Here is a 13,025-nt window from a genome sequence, read left to right as displayed (position 1 = left end):
GTTCTAAACCCCGAAATTGAGGTTCACATTTTGGGTAATTATACTAAATCTAATTTTATGCATGAGTTGGGAGTTGAGAGAGTAAAACGAGTTGTGGTCCTAGTTAGGAATGGTCAATTATTCATTCTTAGTTGACAGAATACTGAAATATTAAGAAACAAAGAGAGTTTTAACCGGATCCCATTCAGAGAAATCACAAAGAACAGATTCAGAGAGAGAAGAAAATTTACTTGAGTAGAGAGAATAGTTAGGCAGGGATGAGCCACTAATAGAGATAATCTTGGGGAATAATCTGGGAAAATTCAATTGAGGTGGAGGATGACTTGAAATTGAAACAAAGGACCAACTAAGAGAGATATCTAGTAGGGACACGGACTGTTGGGTCTGATCAAAGAACCTAGGGGCGCAGTGTTGGGAAGCACCGGGGATTGGTCTTATTGAGTAGCATAAAGAGCCAACTATATCGTAAAACCTAATTTGATGACAGGGTGTGTGTATGGCCACTAAGTGGTCAGACATTGCTTGATAATTGTGTGCATACACTTTATATCGTTAGAATTTATTTCATGAACTGATTGTTGTAAATGTTCTCTAGTATGGCTCACTGATTCGGGTAGAATGAGGTATGACTATCACCATAGACAACGGTGAAATGGATGGATCCATAGGATGAGGTATACTATTTAATATGTCCTTACTATGCATCTATTTGGTCATTTGAGCAGTAATTGTGTGAGTGTTTTAAGGAGAGAAAATAACGTGAAGCAAAAGAATCAATGGGATGATGTTTCTCTTTTAAATTCCTTTTTATGTGCATATGTTTGGTTATCTATGATGTAATTAAATTAGAGTCATGTTCGGAGAGGCTCAGGTGAAGTAGAAGGATATAATGGATGTTGTTTACTATTTTTTAATTTTTTTTCTTAGCATCAGTTTGGACATTTGGGCAATAAATGAACGAGAGTGTTGTTGGAGAAATTATCTGAAGTTGAAGCAGATGAATATATGGATGACATTATTCTATTTTAATTTTATTTCTATTTATTTTACTGATTAGTTACTTGAATAATGGCTAAATGAGAGGTTTTTTGGGGAGAGCTAATGTGAGACAATATATCACATCATGAGGCAGAATGGTATCACAAAGATATCCTAGAGTTGAGGAGACCATAGGGGGCACTAAGAAAAGAAGAAGAACAGTTAAAACAAAAAGTATGAATAGATAAAAGATACCAAGGGAGTGTAACAGCTAGCTTGAAGGGAAGTATTAACGGTAGATGGGGCTGTTTGAGTGAAACGGAAGGTAGAAATGAGAGCAAGCTGTAAAATGATGAGCATAGGTGGGTATAAGGGACTATATGTGAGAAAAGGAATTTGAGAGGAGCAGAACCGAGGTGAGGAAAAGGGGCTACAGGCGGGCAAGTGATTCTGGAAAGAAAATAAAGAGGAGAGAAGCAAACATAAAAGACACCAATAAACACCTTTGGAAACTCAACTTCCTGAAGATGATGGTCAACCCAATAAGGAAAGAAAATTTGTGAAGAGGAATGGTAGATTCCACCAAGAATAGGAAGCAATAACGGAGAAGCCAAACCCCAGTAGTAACTACAAAAAAAATCGTAGATTCCACCAAGAACAGGAAGCAATAACGGGGAAGCCAAACCCCAGTAGTAACTACAAAAAAAAACCCACTTCCCAAAATTCACCCACCCTTAATTTTGGTAGCCAGCAGAAAACACTATAGGGTAATATAATTATTTTGGGTAGAATGTAGACGTGAAAATTTATGTTGAGAATTGCCTTGTACTTGGTGGGGCCAGATGACCCATTTTTTCTTAAAAAAAGGAATAGAGTAATTATGACTAGATCCTTGTTAGTGCCAAGAAGAAATATTTACCAAAGTTTTGTGGGAAACAAGAAGTTCATGTCTAGATAAACTACTTACAAATTAAGAGTAAAGTTTAGTAACAAATCATGTTTTAAGGTGCCAAGATAAATAATACCCTAGATATGACTCCAAGCTGCACGTCGACGTGTTACAGAGAGTCTTTTGAATAGAAAACAAAAATATATCAGAGATATGAAATAGGTGAAATCCCTAGGGGATGGAATGTAGTGGAATACAAATTAAACTCAATTTGCACCATATATACAAATCAAGTATAGTAGGAACATGGTGAGTAGTCCTAATACTACTTCAGTTTGTTTCTAATACAAGGGTATACTACCTCATTGCGCTTTCATCTATAAAGGATCTCGAGTTTTCCCAACTTGTTGATAAAAGCATGCTAGTTATACTTGGCCAATCATGCTATAAAAGAAAAAGAAATCCAAACATATTACAAGATCAATTCTTGATCATAATACCATGGACCAATATTTCTTAGATGAATTTATAAAAGATTATATGACTATTAGTAATGTAGATGATCCAACTAACCCAACTGAACTTTCAATAGTCTGTTACACATAACAGTCTATTCTTTTAGGAAATAACTAAACATTTAAAGAAATGAGTATACTTGACAAAAACATTCCCTAATGAATTTTTATCCATTTTAAATTTAAATCCCTGAAGGAAGAGAACTTCCTAAAAACATGTTTTGTAATCAAAACACTTAAAGTGATACCCCAAAATATGATCCTACACCGAAGAGGAACATAAATTTTATTTAATATATAAATACCGGGATAAATCTCCAAGTTAAATACAATTAGAGTATCGCAACAAAAGTGTGGGGGACCCGTAAACCATGACATATGGAAGAATGCTTTCCAAACCAATGAATGGATAATTGATGATGTGATGATCACATGAACCATCTCTTAGGACCATACCTAAGAATAATTATTTGAAAGCCATGGACATTATATAATATTTGACCATGGAAGGATTTAAATAGGTAGAGAGTGTAACCCATGCTAGTTAGGCTATTAATGACTCCTCCACCAAGGACTCCTAATGATTTTCAGTAGTAAATATGAATTTTGAACTGCTTGCTTAAATGTTAAAGGATTTTAGGAAAGTCTAATAAAGTACAGAGGAATATTAGATATCATCCAAGCTTGATGGAATTTTAGTAACAACATGATGCAACTAAGAGTAGATTACTAAGGCAATAGATCCATTGAGTAAAGAAGAAAAAGTATTGAATGATAAAACATTTTTCAAAATTCCCACGGTAAATTTCGAAAGAAGGTAAACCTACCATGGTGTTGGGATTATCTAATTAATTAAGAGCTCATCCTTGTTGGGAATAGGGAATGTATAGTATGCTAAATGACTCTTTAGAGTGGAGGAGCAAATAAGTCGTGATGCTTCTAACCAGGGTTTAATAGTAATGACAATTACCTAAATTATTATTAGGAGATATTAGGCATTAAAAAACTTGGGAAGTTCAACATAAACCAAGATGGTATTCTCTTATACAGATACAATATTATAATCTCACCATTTTGTGAAGAAGTCATTGGGAATTAAATAAAGACAATATTTTTCAAATCCTTGTTAGTGCAAAATTTGGGGGACCAAATTTTTTTAAGTGGGGTAGTTTATAACATCCCGAGGATTGAATGGTGAACCTTAGGGATAGTTTTGCAAAAATTTAATGGGAACAAATTTTTTTAGATGTTACAAAAAATTTAAAGAAAGGATTAAATCGCAAAGGTTTTGGAAGAAGAGGGGAAATAGAGATTTCCCCTATATGGAAGAAAAAAGCCATGTAAGAAAAAAGTAGAAGAAGAGAGTAGTTCTGCAGTGCAGAAGAAGATAGGCAGACCAAGGGAAAATAAGGTGGATGGGGAACAAAGGTGTACTCCAGTACTAAGGAAGGTTGGCAGGCCAAGGAAAGTGGTGGATGGAGAAAAAGGGATTTCTCCTATACGTCGCTTTGGGTATATATATATACATATTGAAAATGTTAGAGCCATCATTAAGTTTCTAGTAGTAAAATATTTTATCTAGATTTGTTTTATTTTTTTTTTGTTGTGCTAGGTGCATGTGGTGAGGGAACCCATGAAGAAGATGGAGAAAGAAAAGACTCCATCAGTGAGTGGAGGAGTGTATATATTTTATATATACATATATTTAAGCCACTTAGTTAGAAATGCATATAATAATTTCTCAATGTGTAAGATTTTGATTAAAATATACTCGGTTTGCTTGTTAATTTATAGATATCGACCAATAAGAAAAACCACAAGAGGGTAGCAAGAGAGATGCCTTCTATCATTGATGAAGTAGTTAATTAACCTATAAGATTGAAATTGATATGTTTTTGGTGGGCAAATTATTACATTTAACTTGCTTTTGTGCCATTGTACAGATGATGAAGTCTTTGGAGAGGATGCATGGATTCCAAAAGAAATGAAAATGATTTTACTCAAGTAACTTACTTGACCTAATTACATAATATGTAGTGATTAATAGGTGCATAAAAAAGAAAATTGCATTAACTTATTTTTTGGTACTTATAGATGACAGGGAAGGCAACAAGGAAGGAAAAAGAGATTGATCCCATTGTAATTAGATTAATTTTTACACACTATACATTTATAAATTTTATGAGTGAAATAACTTCATTTCTTATTTCTTATTTCTATATATCAATTCATCGTGGTAGCACCAAGATGTATCATGACTTGAGATTTCGATTTTAGTGGCCCGAGATGAAGAGGGATATCATAGACTTTATCTCCAAATGTATTACCTACCAACCCATCAAGGCTGAACACCAGCGTCCTAGTGAACAAGAACGCACACTGAAGGAGCTTGCATTCCCCCCCCCCCTCCTCCACCCCCAACAAACCAGTAACCCCTCTACATCTCTTGTCAAGATCTGGATGTCGTTTTCGAGCTAAAATATGGCCTAATTCAGTTGATGCGCAAGTTTAGAGGTTTATAGAATGAAAACCCGCACAAGCACCTCAACGAATTTCATGTCATGTGCTCAAGCATGAAGCCATATAGAGTGTCCAAAAAGTAGATAAAATTGAGGGCATTCCCTTTTTCTTTGGATGATGTGGCCAAGGATTGATTGTTTTACCTATCTCCTAGATTAATCACGACTTGGGTAGAGATAGTAAAAGCCTTCCTAAATCGCTTCTTCCCAGCATCTCGAGTAGCCAACATTAGAAGAGAAATATGTAGAATCCATCAAAGGGATTCTGAGAGCTTACACGATTATTGAGAGAGGTTCAAACGATTGTGCACAATTTGCTCACAACATGATATCTCAAAATAGTCTGTCTCTCATTCACTATCTTTATGAAGGATTGCTGCCCACAGAAAGAAGAATCTTAGATGTAACAAGTGGTGGTACCATAATGAACAAAATTCTATAGTAAGCAAGGGAGATGATATCGATCATGGCATCCACTTCCCAGTAATTCGGTTCCAACCGAGGCACCCTTCGGCGGGTGAATGAGGTAAGTTTTTCTTTTCTTGAATCATAAATTTCACAACTAACTACTTTAGTGCAAAATATAGTTGCAGATAATACACAATAAGTTAGATTTTGTGGAATTTGTGCGCAATTTAAACATTCTACAGACATATGTCCTACACTCCAAGAAGATGACCAACATCATGTCTATGCTATAGGAGAATTTTTCGGCCAAACACAAATGAGATATGACCCATTTTCTAACACTTGTAACCTGAGATAAGAGGGATCATTCTAACTTAGGCTATGGAGTAAGGCAACAAAAACAATACCAACCAAGACTGCACCCACAACAACAAACGACACCTCTAAAACAAGGTATGTCTCTTGGAGAAATTGTTAAATCACTTGCTACTACCACCCAACAATTTTAACAAGAAACAAAAGCAAGCATTCAAAGTTTAGAGACCCAAGTGAACGAATTAACGATATCTATGAAGAGGCTGGAATCCCAAGGTAAATTATTATCCCAAACTGAAACCAATACAAGGAAAAATGGAAGTGTTATCATATTGAGAAGTGGTAAATAGTTGCTGAAAAATCCTAGTGGAATAAGCCTTAACCAAGGCTTACAAAAAGGCACAGAATCAGAAGCTGTAATTGACAGCAAGATAGATGGGACAAAGCCAGACTCTAACTAACCAGCATCCTCCATAATCCCTCCACCATTTTCACATTAAGGAAAGAAAAAAAAAAGGAGATTCTAAAAACATTTTGCAAAGTTGAGGTAAATAGTCTTTGACTTAGTGTAATTAAATAGGTACCTCAATATGCCATGTTTTTAAAGGAGGTATGCACCAACAAAAAAAATTGAGCTGCAATGAAAGGATAAGTGTGGGAAAAAATATTTCTATAATTCGGAGGAAACTACCCCTCCAAATGCAAGGACCAAGGCACAAGAATTGGAGTCCAAACTGCCACCTGAACATTTGAAATATCTGTTATTGGGAGGATAGGAGACTTTTCTGGTGATAAGTTCTAACGAACTAAGTAGGCTAGAAGAAGATAAATTGATTAGAGTGCTTAAAAATTAATAATATCTAGCCTAGGAAGTTAAATAAGGGTGCTCAATGGGAAGTAACCTATTTATTTTTCTCTTTCTTTATTTTCTTTCGAATTTATTAGCATTAGTGATTTTAATTTATTTACAGCATTTTTCTCTAAGTTAACATGAGTTCTATGGTGATTAAAGTACACGAATAGGAATTCGGGTGATAAAACTAAAAAGGAAGCCAACTTTTGAACGACCGAACAAGCTTTACCCAAGGCTAATGTCAAGCTCATAAAGCATGGCCATTTGCTATCAATCGACCACTTTTGTATAGGAGGCACAAGTGTGTGTTCTCCTGACACAGCTCTGTGATGGCAACATACATGCCTTGCCCATAAGGCATGGCTATGCGGTATCATCATGACATTTTTGCAAGGGAAGCACGATCTTGTTCATGGGAGGCACGACTATGTGTCATTCCCCACATAAGCCTTGCCCAAGGCTTATATTACCCGACGCCCATTTTAACCTTTTAAAACCAAAACCCTAACAACCCCCTCATCACTTTTAGTGGAGCCACCCCCTCTTTCCTTGACGTAGCTTCTAACCCAAACCGGGCACACATCAGCACACACAACCGATGACCCCCAGGGGAGTCTTCTTACCCTTCTCTTTTGATTTTTATTTTCTTTTCTTTTTATTGTTTATTCTTATTTATTTCTTATTCTATTTTATGCAGTGCATACTATTTATCTTGTATCACATTTGAGACAATGTGTAGTTTAAGTATGGGGGAAAGGCATTTTGCATCTTAGGTTGCTAGTTTTTCTTTTTAACATTCATCCTGGGTAATTTTTATCACACCACACTTGCACTTCCAAACAATTTTTGACTCCAAACTTCACAACATTTCCTATTATTTTTAAACAACTCAAATGGAGCATTTCAAAAATCAATTTGCACTTATAACCATCTCCTAGAAATTGTAGTTTGTTTTTCATTTTTTTACACCTGAAATAGTTATCTTTGGTTATGTATTTTAAGCATTACGTGCTTGAGGATTGCTTATTCAAAATTGAATTGTTCTAATATTTGAGTGATACCAATGTCTATAAAAGAACTCTATAGCAACTTATTTGTATTTTACATGTTTAAATTTCTATGGTTCAAGCCTAGTACTTGAAAAAAAAAAAAGCAAGCATAATAATCTACTCCTCTAGTCACTCGAAATGAACACTAATTGAATAACTGGGGCCATTCATCACAAATGTTTGTACTCAGGTCAAAAAGTTAATGATATCTCGAAACACTATGAGTAGTGTTAGTAGCAACTTGAAACTGTGACCAACTGAGTAACCAAGGCCATTCATTATAAATATTTGTGCTTGCATCAAAAGGTTGGTGACATTTCAAGTAAGCAATAAGTGCTCAAGTTTTTTTACTAATAGCCTTTATATTTTCTACATGAACCAATTGCATGAAACCTCTATATCGAGACAAGTTCAATAGTTGTTCTAGTATGTATTGGTTGTTCCTCTTGACTTATTTTCATAATGAAAATTGAAAAACACTCTCAAGTTGTATTTGGGTACTAGTCAAATTAACCATTCATTAGTGTGGGTCCATGGAGCTCAAACCTACAAATTATTAGTGATTGTTATTTTCGCAATTCGAAGGTTGAGATATGACATACGAGTTGTGGCAAAATGATTGCGATTGGTTAGAGGTGAGGAGATGAGAATTTATGGTGTGTATTGTGCGGTGCTTGAGAGTAAGCACAAGATAAGTATGGGGGAGTTTGATAGAGCCTTAAAATGACATCTTTATCATCCACTTTTGGGTTGTTAAACTTGATGCTATATTATTTAATCCAAGATATTTTTATATTTTATTACAGGATAGGATATGAGAACGAAACGAGAAAAAACAATATGAAAAGAGGAAGAGTTAGTGAAGAGAGTCATCAACCCATAAACAAGCCTTGGACAAGGCTTGGTTCCAACAGATAGACAACTTAGCCTTGGGCAAGGCTAAAAGTCGCGCACAGTAGTAGATTTAAATTAAAACATACAATTTTCAAATCTAAAAAAATATATCATTCCAGTCAAGATCTGGGGTTGAAAAATATTATGAAAATCTTGGGATAAGCCAAAAATCAAGGAAAAGAATCCTAATCAACAAAAGAAAAAAAATCCAAACCCCTTTTCTATAAAGATGGTGGCTGCCAAGCAGGTTGATGATCATATTCTTCTTCCCGACACCGCATAGAGCTTTAGTGGTAGATTCCGCACTCTCCTTTCATCTTCTTCCTTCTCTTTGATCATTAGAAAAACTCTTTTGTATTGAAATCCACCATGAGTGGCTAGTTTATTTTTTTCCCTAGTTGATAGATCTAACAAAATCTAGGAATGTATTTATGAGATCTAATCGAATTAATTTATTTTTTATTTCATAACTAGTATTTATTTACATCCTGCATCTATATATATTTATTATTTTGAATCCATTTGACTAGGGCCCGCAATACATGAAGCGAAATTGCAAGCAGCTAGTTGAACTCCTAAAATTCGTAATCGTTTGAGTTGTTCCAACACTTAGTTGATCGATTAACACGGATGAATCTGATAACTTGAATTAGGTTCTTCTAGCTCTCAAGGTCGTTGACAAGTTAAATCCTGTGGACGTTCCCAGGACTACTTGACAGCAAATCAACTAACAAATGTTTCTTGGTTGATTTAGGAATAAGGAAGGATTGGTTGTCGAAACGTTTCTGACAACTATAACTAATTTGCCATATTTTGGATAAAATGAATCTTTTCATCTATGATCAACTACATTACTAGAACTAGCTATTACATCAATTAAGAATTCTTCCTATAATTATTTTAGTTTCTAATTTCTAGCCAAGAGTTTGTTTCATATTATTTGGCTTATTGCTTATTTTATATTTTTGGGTATTAGATTTTACAAAACCTCATTTGTTTACTTTTCATTCGTTGGTCAATGAAGAATATTGATTTCTAATTCCCTGTGGATTCGGACCCTGCCTACCATTACTATAATCTTGTTTTATTGGTTAAATAAAAATTTATTTTTGGTGGATTCAACACCCATCAACTTCCAACATAGAACCCAATAACTAGCACCCATAGCCTAGTGACTCCAACCAATAACAATATTAATACCCCTCCAAAGAAATCAGAGGGACCGAATTTAGACTAGACAACTTGGTGAATTAAGTTCTATTAGATACTTGACGCATTTTCTTTGGAGATAAAACCTTAAGCTATCCTATACTTAATTCAACCTAACTCTACTATTTCCCCCTCTCATGTTATTTCCATAACGTACCTGTCACTCACCATATTGTCACAATACCTTTACCATTTTCCCTTTACAATTCATGCATTCCATTTCCATTTTAATCCTTTAACAGTAATAACCTTTACAAACAAATAAATAAACAGTATACATATAACCTATAGTAAATAAATAAGCCACTCATGCACGACCCCTTCTCTCTCTCTTCTTTTCCTCTCCTCCTTCTTCCTCGACTTTCCTTCTCTTCTTTGTCACTCTACACATGGTAGAGTCGTTGCAAACCACACCTTTTTCTCTCCTCTATCGGTCCCCTTCTTCTCTTCTCCTTTCCTCTCCTTCTTTTTCATTCTCCACTGTGGCACCGCACCGCTCGCGGCTTCTTCTTCCCTTCCCCACTTCCTCTTTTCTTTTCTCTCTTGTTCTTCTTCGGCAAGATCGCCAAGGGCGATCCCTTCTTCTCTCAAGCTCATGGTGGATGCCGCGAGCCACCCTCTCTAGTGTAGATCGTGCAAGGGCGATCTCTTCTCTTCCTCCATGGTGCCACTAGTGGCCTGAATGAGGGAAACCTTAATTGTGTTTACCTTCTATGTTCTTCCTTTTGGCCGTTAGATCTTTACGGTGAGATCTAGGTTGTTCGATCAAAGTGGTGGTAATTCCATCTTTTTACATGCGAGATACAATCTCGGTCGTTGGATTTAAACCCCTTAAATCGTGGCAACACGATCTAGTGTTTCATTAAGGGAAAAAAGGTCTTTTTGTGAGTTTAAAATCTCAACCGTTGGATCATATCTCATGTGATCTGGGCCGTTCATTTGAATTTCAAACAAGAAGAGATATGAGTTGTTCGATCAGATTTGGCAGAAACAATCTAGGTCATTGGATTGTAATCTGCATGAAAGCGAATCCTGACTGCACGATCGTGACACACACGGACTATTGAATCGTAATCTACATGAAGTCTTCTTCTACCCATCAATTTAGCTTGCCCAGATGCAATCATGGTCATTCATCAAAAACACAAAAGGGAAGGATCTTGGCCCCATGATCAAACCTTTCCTTGCACATGTAGACCGTTATCTACATCATGCGGATCGCCACTAGGGCAGCCACACTTGCGTAGACTTGCGCACGTGTCCGCCACACGACATTAGGCTGTTGGTTGCATGGCCACTTTACTTGCTAACGTGGCTGAAATTCCTAAAATTGCAAAAAACCCCAATTTTTAATATCTTTGTTCAATTAGGTCCTCGGATCCTGTTTTAGGCCCAAACGACCTCTGATTTTCTGGTTTTTTGAGTATAGGTTCCTAATTTTCTATTTAACTTCTTGGACTTAAATATTATTTTTAATTATCCCAATATTTATTTTATTGTTATTTTACATAATTTAATATTCTTTAATTAATTTTATAATTTATTCCTAATTTAATTTATTAATTTATTATTTTTTTGTTTCCCCTAATATTTCTAATTTAATTTATTTTTACATATTAGGAAACTTAATTATTTTTAAATCCTCTTTTTAAATTATTTTTAAATTTTCAAATAATCTTCTAAGTTTTGTTTACGTAACTCGGGGTCCGATTTTACTAGGTTATTACATACATATATTTATATAAATACCTAATAGATTATGTCTGCAAGTGTATATATTTATATATATATATATATATCCACACACCTGCATATACATACTAGTATATTTTCGTGCATTAAATCTCGCATACACATGTATCCAACCATAGTACCTGTCTATACATATAAATATGCCTACATATATATAATACATGCTGCATACACATTCAATTATATAAACACACACATACATAAAATAAATTGAAAAGAAATACCAATTCACTCTTACCAGAATTTCAAACAGAAATGAAATCAGGAAAATCTTTGCAGTGTCAGACTCATCTTATTTGGGTTCCCTTTTTCTTTTTTTTTTGGCATTCACGGCATGATACTCAACGTAGATTTGAACAAATCCGCTACCCGCTGCGCGCGGAGTCACCTTTTCTACCGCACATGCCAAGTCACTGTGCCTTTTTCTTCTTCTTTCTTCTTTTTTTCCTCTTCTCTCTCCCTCTCTCTCTCTCTCTCTCTCTCTCTCTGCATAACGTCTGTAGATCTCTCTCTTTTCCCTTTACTGTCATCTTCTTCTTCCTGATCTTGTGCCTCTGCCGCTCTCTCCTCATCCCTCTCGGACTGCCGTTCTCTGCTCCCTCTCTCACTCTCCCACTCATACTCAACTTTCTCTCTCCCTCTCCCCTGGTTTTGGCTCTTTTCCAAATGAAAGGAAACCATCCTTAAGTACCTAATTTCCCAATCGTTTGATCACATCAGACCCAATTTGAGCCATACCTCTTTAAATCCTGCCACATGTACGCACACGTGGCAAAACAACCTGGTTCGCCTTGCCACCTCATTTCTGTCCTGTTTTGGAAAGTTTTGTTCATTTAGGCCCTTGTTAATTCCAGAGTCCCCTAAAATTTTAATTTATATTCATTTAAGCCCTGAAAATTTAATTTAATTAATTTAATTTCTATATTTTAAATTTCATCATATTTAATTTATTATTTACATCCTTCTAAATTTAAATTTAATTAATAGTAGATATTAAAATTTTCTAAATTTATCTCTTACTTAGAAATTAAAAGATAACTTAAATAACGCTTAGAAAAAAAATTGAGATATTACAATCTCCTCTCCTTTAGAAATTTAGTCCTCAAAATTTGTTTTAGCCAAGAACCCAAATAATAGTTTCCCTAAAACAAAAATAATTACGATTTATATTTTTCAGGAAAACCACTCAGATCATAATATTTTCCTATCAAATATCCAAATTCAAAGATATGATGAGTTCAATTGGGTTCCTAATGAACAGATGGTGTAATTCCATCCTTTAAGGCATCGTATTAGAGCCAGGTTATAATGGTAACCTATTTATTTGGAATTTGTATTTCCTTTCTAATTTTGGTTAGACTTAGGAAATACTACTGTGGAGTACGATTGACTGGAGAAAACCAAATTATTTTCCCACTTTGGAAGCATTCTCTGCAAGGAACTCTCTTAGCATTTGCTAAGCAAAGTAATGAGTACCAATTATCTATCAAGGTTGGTTGGCTTCTAAACAAAATCTGGCTACCTTGATCACTAAAACTTATCACAACTATTCTATGCGATAGGGATTACAGGATACTAGGATTGAAATAGAAGTCTAGGTTTCCATGCAGAATAGTGGTTCAAATGGATAGTTCTATACATAGT

The 13,025-nt window shown here is 35.1% G+C and overlaps 1 long non-coding RNA gene across 8 annotated transcripts in view; it reads right to left on the bottom strand.

Moving 5' to 3' along the window:
* Positions 1–12,201, bottom strand: part of LOC110808778 (uncharacterized) — a 69,258-nt gene extending 57,057 nt beyond the window's left edge. For 3 of the 8 annotated variants that reach the window (XR_015816558.1, XR_015816564.1, XR_015816563.1), the window contains exon 1: positions 11,620–12,070. This is a non-coding gene — a long non-coding RNA (uncharacterized LOC110808778). Of the gene's footprint in view, positions 1–11,619 lie in introns of all 8 variants that reach the window. The other 5 variants (XR_015816559.1, XR_015816560.1, XR_002538679.2 and 2 more) reach the window with 4 other exon arrangements.
* Positions 12,202–13,025: the final 824 nt, after the last annotated feature.

The sequence above is a fragment of the Carica papaya genome, chromosome 9 (assembly GCF_054855325.1).
Source record: "Carica papaya isolate Zhongbai chromosome 9, ASM5485532v1, whole genome shotgun sequence".
Taxonomy (NCBI): domain Eukaryota; kingdom Viridiplantae; phylum Streptophyta; class Magnoliopsida; order Brassicales; family Caricaceae; genus Carica; species Carica papaya.
The sequence above is the reverse complement of the archived record's forward strand: the minus strand, read 5'-3'. Positions and strand labels throughout refer to the sequence as shown.